This window comes from Dipodomys merriami, unplaced genomic scaffold (assembly GCF_024711535.1).
Source record: "Dipodomys merriami isolate MVZ:Mamm:240054 unplaced genomic scaffold, mDipMer1.0.p SCAF_23, whole genome shotgun sequence".
Taxonomy (NCBI): Eukaryota; Metazoa; Chordata; class Mammalia; order Rodentia; family Heteromyidae; genus Dipodomys; species Dipodomys merriami.
In genome coordinates this window covers 22,894,675-22,901,464 of record NW_027203715.1, presented here as the reverse complement: position 1 = coordinate 22,901,464, position 6,790 = coordinate 22,894,675, and the positions used below count along the sequence as shown (strand labels likewise).

At 47.3% G+C, this 6,790-nt stretch overlaps 1 long non-coding RNA gene across 2 annotated transcripts; it reads left to right on the top strand.

Annotated features, from left to right (window-relative positions):
• The first annotated feature begins 280 nt into the window (after nt 1-280).
• LOC138835140 (uncharacterized) lies at nt 281-6,282 on the top strand. 2 transcript variants are annotated; one of them, XR_011374469.1, is made up of 5 exons: nt 281-386; nt 807-918; nt 3,081-3,276; nt 4,106-4,238; nt 6,107-6,282. It is a non-coding gene; the product is annotated as an uncharacterized lncRNA (long non-coding RNA). The 2 variants fall into 2 exon arrangements; XR_011374468.1 differs by lacking the exon at nt 807-918.
• The last annotated feature ends 508 nt before the right edge of the window (nt 6,283-6,790 follow it).

Here is a 6,790-nt window from a genome sequence, read left to right as displayed (position 1 = left end):
GACAAAGCAGTACCTCCTTTAATCCTGTGCTCCTCCATCTCGTCTCACCCCCTGGCCTTGTTCGTGCTTTGGGTCAGCATGGTTCTGGCTGGATGGGAGGGCTCCAAGGAAGATCCCAGAGCAATCACCCCACCTCCTTCTGCCCTGCTCACCCTGATGCTTCTGCTCTTTGCCATAGACCTTCTTCCTGGAATCCATCCATGAGGTCATCACCACCATCATAGTGGTGAGTGGTGGGTGTGGCCTAACTAGGGGCAGTCAGAGGTGGAAGTAGGTCTGGGACTAGGAGCTTCCACTTTGGGTGTGGGCTGAGGCCTGGGCTGACTTTTATTTCATCCTGAGCCTTGCAGTGGTAGGGAGACAGTTTAGACTTTACATTGAGTCAGGTAAGATTGGAATCTGGAGGACCACTTGTGTGGGGAAGGATGTGGGACTCAGGGGGCCACTGTTGTTGGTATTTTCTTGGGACTCCCCCCTCCCTCTCTCATCCCTCAATGGTAGAAGAAAAACTTCAACTCAGGGTGTGGGAAGAGGGGGCAGGGGAATATTTTGGGTTGAACCAGACTTGTGCTTCATATTAATCCTAGCCCCTACTTCCTATTTATCTGAGGAATGGCCATATGGGTTTGGGAGGGGGAAAAATCATCCTAGCTGAGAATGTGGATCAGTGGTAGAGTGTTTGCCTAGCATGCCAGAAGTCACCAATGGGCCACCAATAGGCCATTAGATGTCCCTTGAGTTTGGGCCAACTCCCTTCAGCCTCTGCCCTACCCTATCCCCAGTTTAACCTTCCCGTTGCCCGGCAGATGGAGGCCTGAGAGAAAGCCACTTGGTCACCTACTTCTGGTGGCTGCCAACGCTTTTGAGAGTCAGTATGTCACATAGAGAGTCGTCATCTACATCAGTCTACCGGAGAAAGTGAGAGAGCACTCCTCCCCTGAGCCTGGAAGCTGTGGGCAGATCTGGATGTGGGGCATCTGGGGCAGGACCTGCTCCTTGGGGGAATCCACTATGGGGTCGGGAACCCTGACCTCTCCTCTGGCAGTTTCCATGCTGTCTTCAAGTTGCTTCTGAAGCAGTGTTGGGGAGGGGGATGGGAGGCTCAGCCTGTGCTGGCATCTGGAAACTGCTGTCTGTGCTTTCCCTGGCTAGGAGTGACAGCAGCTCCTCAACACTCTCCTCTTCTCGATCTTCTCCTGAGACAGCCAGTGCATGCACTGGGCTTTTTCCCAACATAGCTCATTCAGGACCAACATCTGCTCTTTACACACCATGAGGGACTCCTTGATAGTTTGGATGTGTGCCAAAAGCTGGCTGCATCAATGGTGGAGCTTACCTGCTGGACTCTGGAAGTCCACCTCATCAGGCAGGTCATGGATGAGGGTCTGTGGCTCCAGCTCAGTCTGGCACTGAGCTGCTGGGTTGGCCATGGGGTGCCTGAAGCTAGCCCACCATTCTTGGGTCAGGGTTTCCCCCTGTGGATCTCATCCTCCAAGAGCACTCTCAGAGCCATGTCACTCTTGGTCTGGGGAACCTCTCCATCCTGTGTGATGGTCACATGTGGTGGGGGGGATTCACCTAGTTACCTTTTGCTTCTCCAGGGCTCATCCCTTCCCCTTCCCCAGGGAAAGCCAGGAAGCTCAGCTGGGCTTGCAGGCATTCCTCCTGTGATCTGGTGGCTTCCAGGCACTTGAGAGTGTCCTGCCACTTCGGGGACACCACCTGGTCCCTCCAGTTTGTTGAGCCCTTCACTTGCATCAGCTGCTCCAGCAGCTGGATCTGCCTCTCTAAGTGCTGCTGCAGGGCCTCCTTCTCAGACCACAGTCGCTCATTGGAGACAATGTGCCATTCACAGGAGGTTCTGAACTCCTGCACTGGCCCAGGGACTGCTCCTGCTGCTCCTGAGCTGCTTGGCTCTCTCTCTCTCTCAGCCACCACTATCCATTTCTCTATCTTCTTCTCTGAGCAGTCCTACTGCTCCCGCAGATGTTTCTTCATCTGCTGCTTTGTGTCCAGGATGCTGGCAAGCTCCTCCTTCTCACTGCTCACCCGGTGGAGAGCGTCCCACAGCAGGGCCAGCTTTTCCTCCGGTTGTCTATCCCACACACATGCACATCGTGGGGTCTCAGGGGTCTCCTGCTGATCCTAGGCTTTCTCCTCCAGTCTCTGCAGTTGCTCCTGCTGCTCCACGTTCTGAAGACGGAGACTGGTTTTCCTGGACCTGGATATGAAGTTGTTCCTCCAGGTTATTCAACTCCATCTTCAGTACCTAATGCCCTCCAGCGCTTGTTGGAACTTGCATATTCTCTTCTTCATGTTGCTCCTCTGTATCTACAGCACTTCCACCTTCTCCTGCAACTCTGTGTTCACTTGCTCCAGGTCATCAAAGTTTCTGGTATTTTCCTCGAGCTGAAGGATCACATCATTCAGCTGTTTGAGGAACATTTTGGTCTTCTCCTTTGCAGCAGTGACCAGAGAAGCCACTATCTCCAGCTCTGCCACACGCCACTCTGTAGCTTGTAGGCAGCTGGTGACAGCTTCATGCTCCCTTTCTCTGTCATCAGCGGCCTGCTGCACTTGGGCCAGTGCACATTGTAAATCGCTTTCTGCCGAAACCAACTGCTGTATGGGTGCCTTTTGGATTTCTACCTCCATTTTTGGTGCTGCATGTATCTGGTCTATCTTCTCCCTCTCTTACTCCCATTGACCCTGCGGGTCTGTCTCCCTACTTCAGTGGTTGGATCTTGGCACAGAGTGCCTGGTTTCTTCTTTTCTGTGGTCCAGGGTGGGCACCATATGCAGGTAGCACCTCTGTGGATCCTTGGTGGGATTGGGACCCTTGACACTCTGGACCCTGGTGGCTGTGACTGAGTCCAAAGTCAGGGTAGGCCCATGGTCGGCATCACCTTTCGCTGGACTCTCCATTCAATCTCGCTCCCCAGTGGTGTTTGTCTTGGGGATCCCTCCCTTTTTCGTGTTCTTTGTTTTCTTGAATGTTTCAGGTCTGTCGGGAGGATACTGCTGGTGTTCTTGTGGCAGCTTTTTGCCCACAGTTCTCTCATTGATTCTTATTGTTTCAGACATCTGAGCGCCAGGACGGGAAAGTTGGGCTGGCCACATTCCCAGGCTCTAGAAAATCTTCTATTCTCCCACTCACTGACTAGGACATCGTTTCCTACTCTACCTCAAAGTCACCTGGAGTCTCTTGCTCACCACTCAGCCACCTCTACATTCCTCAACTGCTGATAGTGGTGTCACCCAACAGAGGGATTCCAGGTGCTACTGGGAAGCATGTAATATGGGCATGTCCACTATTCTTGGATCCCATTGGTGAAAAAGAACGATGAAAAAATGGGGGTGTGCCTGGAATCCTGGGATGCAGACCAAATGGGCCTAGTCAACATGACAGCAGCTCCTTTACCAGGAAAGTCTGTCCAATCCAGTTGGGGACAAGAGGGAGACCTGCTTTAGCCAGATGGCTGCACAGATTGTGTGTATGTCTGTTTTTGCCAGTACTGGACCTTGAACTCAGGATCTGGTCACAGTCCATGAGGTGTTCTTGCTCAAGATTAGCCCTCTACCACTGGAGCCACACAGCTCTACTTCTGGCTTTGTTGGCATTGAGGTTGGACAGGTGTCTCAAGGACTTTCCTGCCTAGGGTTACTTTGACCATGATCCTCCTATCACAGCCTTGTAAGTATCAAGGAGGACTGGTGAGAGCCACTGGTGCTTGGCTAATCATTGTTCGGGATTATGGCTTCCTCAGTAGCCTGCAAGCCTTCAGCAATGCAAGGTGAAGTATGCTTTGGAGCCAGATCACTCAGACCCAGATGGCCATACTGCAAAGTAAGAAAATGTAAAAATGCCATCCTGCCACTTTTTTCTGTGCAATTCCCCCCTTGCACAGGGCCTGAAGTTCTAGGATCCCAGGATAGCTTGTGTTTCCAGCGGCTGCACCCCAGCCTATGGTGATGAAAGCTGAGGCACGGTTACCATGACCTGAGTTCAAGACCATGCTTGGCAAAAAAAGCAAAAAGCAGAAAAAAATTAGCTCCCTGGCTTGCAATTCACGCTGTTTCTCCTACCTTTGATTTTGAACTTAAGGCCTGGGTAACTCTGAAGCACTGTGGACGAAGGGGAAGCTCACCATGCTTGAAGACAAGAAAGTGAGGCCTGGTCCCTAGGCATGAATTAAAGTCCCAGCCCTGGAAAAATTCTATTTATATATATTGTAAAGGTAAGATTTCTACTTACATATAGATTTTCAGTCCATGTCCTGTTTGTATTGGTTATTTATTGTATTTTTGTTTTATTCATTTATTTTCCATTTTTTAATTGTGAAAATACTGTACATAGGGGATACAATTACATGGGCAAGATAATGAGTAATTTCATATCAAGCATTGTAGCCTCCTCCTTTGTTTCCACTTCCCATCCCTTCCCATGTTCCCTCTCACCCCCCCAACCAATCCTCCCTGCTCCTCCCCCACACTCCCCCTGCACCAATGTTGTAAAGTTCATTTTTGACATAACGACTTGTACATCTCATTGCTGCAATGGGTCCACCTGTATCCCTATTTAAACGATTAATTTTTCCTGTTCCCCTCCACAAATTATACCGACATCAAATACAGTGAAAGCAGGTGTTATACTGTGGGAGAGGGACGTACAAAGCAACAAAGAAATAATATTATACATGTGTTAGAAACAATCACAAGAGAGAGAAAAATCATTTGAGTACATATCTTAGGGTTCATTTCCCTAACATCACCTTATCTGACCTATTCTGCTTGACCCAGACATATACTAGATATTGCAAATAAGGGAAACCATGGGACCTATGTTTCTTTGGGCCTGGCTTACTTCACTTAATATAATTTTTTCCAAGTCTTTCCATTTCCTAATAAATGGGGCAATGTCATTCTTTCTGATGGAGGCATAGAATTCCATTGTGTATATATACTACGTTTTCTTGATCCATTCATCTACTGAGGGGCATCTGGGCTGGTTCCATATCTTAGCTATAGTAAATAGTGCTGCAATAAACATAGTCGTGCTGGTAGCTTTAGTGTGGTCTTGTTTGTAAACATTTGGGTAAATGCTCAAAAGTGGGATTGCTGGGTCATAGGAGAGTTCTATGTGAAGTCTTTTGAGGAACCTCCATACTACTTTCCAAAGTGGTTGAACAAGTTTACACTCCCACCAACAATGCAGTAAGGTTCTCTTCTGTCCACATCCCCTCCAGCATCTGTTGTTATTAGAGTTCTTGATTATAGCCATTCTAACTGGTGTGAGGTGGTATCTCAATGTTGTTTTGATTTGCATTTCTTTTATGGCTATGGAGGTTGAGCATTTCTTCATGTGTCTATTGGCCATGCTTCTTTCCTCTTCAGAGAAGTTTCTCTTTAAGTCTTTTGCCCACTCTTTTATTGGGCAATTGTTTCTTTGAGGATTTGTTGTTGGGCGATTTAATTTTCTGATTTCCCAGTATATTTTAGATATGAGATTTTTTATTGACTCTGATGACACACATTCCATTCATGATATTGATGACAACCCATCACATAGTATCTAGATTTGCACATGTGTTCTCCATCATGTCTGACACCCAGGACTCTCAGAGAAAAGGAAAACAGCTATCACACTCAGCTTCTTACTCCATGATCCAATTGTTGGCAGTGCTGGGATCTGAACTCAGGGCCTAGCAGACCCAATTCAGACCCTGAATGGGTGTGTCAAAACTGCAACCTCAAGCCAATGAAGCTGCCAGGGCATTTCCAGACCCTGAGATTGAGCTGCAGGAGTGGACAAAATAGCCATACATGGATAGACAGGTGGTAGAACAACAAAAAAAATATATTTGTACATAGTGCCAGAGATATCTACGTAATATTCAATGACATCAACTACATTCCTACTAACTCTTAGGACTTTATTATGCCACCATTGAAGGAATAGTATTCTTTTCATGCTTAATTAACCATTCATTAAGATGAATCATTGTCCTAGGATCACTGCCTCTAATTTTGGACTTGACCAATACACGCAGAAACTTCTCATTCAATCATGCGTTTGCTAACATTTCATTGTTATTCCCATGCATAGGAACAAGTATCTTGGGATCTCCCCGCACTGGTAGGTGTCAGGACCAGGATTCAAGCTCAGGGCCTATTTTGCCGCATGGGCCTATGGTTTCCCTGATGGGCCGTTAGCCTTCTCCAATGCAAGGTGAAGTACCATTTGCAGCCGTGTAATTCAGACCCAGGATGGTCACCGTGCAAAACAAGAAAATATAAAAAATCCATCCTGCGACATTTTTTCTGTCATTTTTCTGTCATCTTTTCCTGTCATTTTTCTGTCAGTTTTTCCTGCAAAGTTTTAGAGCCTAGGATCCCAGGATCGGCTACAGGCCCATGGGAGCCCATCAGCCTGAAGTGATTGAAGCTGAGGCAGAGTTGTCATGAACTGAGTTCAAATCCCATGCTTGGCAATAATAATAATAATAATAATAATAATAATAATAATAATAATAATAATAATAATAATAATAATAATAATAACAATAGCACACCCTGGCTCAGAATTCTCACCATTTTTCTGCCACCTCTGAGATTCCAACTCAGGACTGGGTAACTTTGTTGCACTGTGGGGGAAAGTGAAGCTCACCATCCTTGAAGACTACAAGGTCAGGCCTAGTCTCAGGGCCTGAACTGAAGCCCGAGCACTGGCAAAAATCATATGCTCACCTACTTTATACATAGGATCTCTCTTTACATAGGGATGTGGAAT